This window comes from Egretta garzetta, unplaced genomic scaffold (genome assembly GCF_000687185.1).
Source record: "Egretta garzetta isolate BGI_Z169 unplaced genomic scaffold, ASM68718v1 scaffold328, whole genome shotgun sequence".
NCBI classification, from domain to species: Eukaryota; Metazoa; Chordata; class Aves; order Pelecaniformes; family Ardeidae; genus Egretta; species Egretta garzetta.
In genome coordinates, this window is record NW_009260525.1 from 977591 (window position 1) to 980961 (window position 3371).

Here is a 3371-nt window from a genome sequence, read left to right on the forward strand (position 1 = left end):
GGCATGGGATTTTTTTCCCCTGTTTTTACTATCCCTCTTTAGTGTCTGAAGAAAGGGAAAAAAAAAAACCCACCACGTAAACAAACAAACAAAGAAGGATTTGGAGCAGGGAATAGTACCGAATAATCTTTCCAAGGCAATAGCCTGAGTAAGCACCTTCTTTCCTCTTCTTCCCACTTTTTGGAGAGTTCTTCTTTTCTGTCTAGAAATGTTTAACCAATTTGAAAGTCTAGCACAGAAGCCCTATATAATGTACAAGAAAGTTTCTGCTCCAAGAACAGAATAATCCGAACTTTACATCTCTGATCATAATATCATATTCTTAAAATGCTATACACTGAGATGACATACAAAGAATACCTATTTATCGACTTCATAAAGAATTCAGATTGATGTAAATATGTTTCTTTATCCTTTCTTTTATAAGAAGGCTGTGTGACGGAAAAATGACATTTTTTCTCCAGTATTTTTTACTTGTTTTCAAATATGATGTATTCCTGGTGCAAAAATGTCATATATAGTAGAGTGAAAAAGAAACATGAAATTATGCCATTTCAGTTTCAACTAGACAGCTGAATGCAGAGTATTTTTCAAAAATGTCATACAAAATGCATTTAAAATAAAATAACTTTCTGGAGGGGAAATATGTTTTTATTGTCAAATTCAATCCTTATCCTTGGAATTTATGAAGTTTTGTTGCTTCCAAGTGTAAAACTTCAGATCTTATGTACAACTAATGCTCAGTTTGTTAGTAAAATAAACCAAGATTTATGAAAAGTCTAGCTTTATATTTGTCATCATGAGAAAGATAAGAATAAGAAATGCAAAGATTTTGCAATGTCTTATCATCTCCGAAAATTGATTAAAATGTCCCAGAGTCATCAAAATCATAAAACAACTAATAAAAGAATCATTAAAACTTTGAGTCTTTCACTTAAAATTGCAAATAAAAAGAAACGAAACTCCTGCTTTCAACTTCTGTCAAATCACAATGATTTTCTTAATTACAACAAAATAATAATGATTTTAAAGTTTAATTTCTTTCTAATTTTCATTGCTAAGTGAAAGAAATTTTAAGTTAATAAAGTGGCTCTTGGAATAATAAAATTAGATTAGATCCCAGTCCTTTGAGTGTCAGGGTATCTCTGAGTCAAAGAAGAACTGATATTTATATTTCTGGCAAAAGTATTTATTTTCCTTTCATATTCAATTCTGTTTCTTTAATGATGTTGCATATATTTTTTCTTTATATAATTAACAGTCAATGAATAATTATGTATTTTAAGCCCAAATGCTCCAAATCAAATTGTATTTTTCTTCACCTTCCAAGACAAATTAGGCAGATTTGATTCATTTGATTAATAATTAATTAAAAGCCAGGTTCCTGGGAAGGAACAACCCTATGCACCAGAAGAAACTGGGTGTCAAATTGCTAGGAAGGAGATCTGCAGAGAAAGACCTTAGGGTCCCAGAGAACAACAAGGTGACCATATACCAGCAATGTGCCCTTCTGGCAGAGAAGTCCATCAGCCTCCTGGGTTTCATTAGGATGACTGTTGCCAGTAAGTCAAGGGAGGTGCTCTTTCACCTCTGCTTAGCACTGGGGAGGACACACCTGGAGTACTTGTGCCCGGTTCTGGGCTCCACAGTCCAAGAGAGACATGGACATACTGGAGAGAGTCCAGAGTAGGGCCACAGAGACAATTCAGACACTGGAGCACCTGGCATACTGAAAGAGGCTCAAGAGAGCTGGGAGTCCCAGCTGGAGAGTGAGCTCCAGGAGTTCATCCCAGAGGAGAGAAGGCTCAGGGGGATCTTATCAATGTGTATAAATAGCTGATGAGAGAGAATAAAGAAGATGGAGCCAGACTCTTCTCAGTGGTGTCCACTGACAGGACACAAGGCAGTGGGCACAGATTAAAACACATGAAATTCTATCTGAACACAAGAAAACAAGGTTGGGGTTTTTCCTGGTTTTCGTTTTACTGTGAGGATGAACAAACACTGGCACAGGTTGCACAGAGAGGCTGGGGGGGGCTCCCACCCTGGAGATATTCCTGACTGAACACGGTCCTGGAAAACCTGCACTAATTGGCCCTGCTTTGTGCAGAAGAAGGTTGGACTAGACAAACTTCAGAAGCACCAGTGATTCTGTGATTCTGTTTCTGTGAATTTTAAAACAGATATAGACAATGTATATTTCTGATTTATTTTTAAACCTTGATCAGCAAAGTAGGACTTCATATTTGTTCAAGAATTAAAAGGCAGTGAGGACCTGTCCTTTTACATTTAAAGCTAACAAGAATTTATTAGGCTGTTAACATTTTTGACTTAGCTTAATTACAGCAATTAAGAGCTTACCTGAACTGAAGCACTTATCTGCAGCTGATGTAGCCTAGAGGTGAGACTCAAAGGGATAGGAAAGAGGAAATATTTCTTTTATTCTTGGTACAAGTTGACACCAGATTTTGAGGCATGTTTCTCACCTTTCTATTGTTTTTAAATCAAGTCTGTAAGTGTGCTCTTTGGAGCAGAAAAATGCAATTAAGGGTCTCATGGAACTTTCAGTCTATTTACCACTTTTCTTCTAATGCTGGGGAGGAATATAATTCATTACTTCTCTGCATCACTCCTTGGATTTTGTTCAGTGCTGCCACATTTGGACATCCTAGAAAGATGTAAGTTTTAAGAAGTGGAGAGGGTGATGGTATTATCATAGAAGTACGAGTTGAAGTACATAAACATGCACATATATTTGAATACATATAGATATATAGATGTGATTTTCTTTTGTTATTTAAAGACTGATGTCTTTTAATGACTTCTGGAGAACAAAATACCTCATTGATTCTTCCAAAGCAACTTAAAATTTCAGGGTTGTTCCATATGAAAATTATGCTCTAATTTGTTGCAAATTTGCCTTCTTATATTGTTGAATTGCATTACCTCTTGTAACCTCTATTTTATCTGCTCTTTAGTCCAGTGGACTAAGCATTTTTCAAAGCAGGTAAGAGAACAGTTTTTTTGTTTGTTTGTGGTTTTGTTCGTTGGCTTTTTGTTTTTGTTGCTTTGGTTTGGTCTGATTGTTGGCTTTTTTTTTTTTTCCCCAGAGTTACTTGACATCCTTGTCTCAATCTACAAGTAACTAATAATCCCCTTTAATCCCCAAACTGATATCACCGATGGAAAGCATTGTGTACATTTCTCTAATCATTCATCTCTGGATGCAATGGACTGTGGTCTATAGTCTTAGAGACAGGTACCGTATCTCCTGTGAATGGATGTAAAAGCAATATATGTGAACAGAATATAGGAAATATGCCCTACTGGGGGCACATGTAATATGATACTGTTTCTTTATCTCCAAAGAG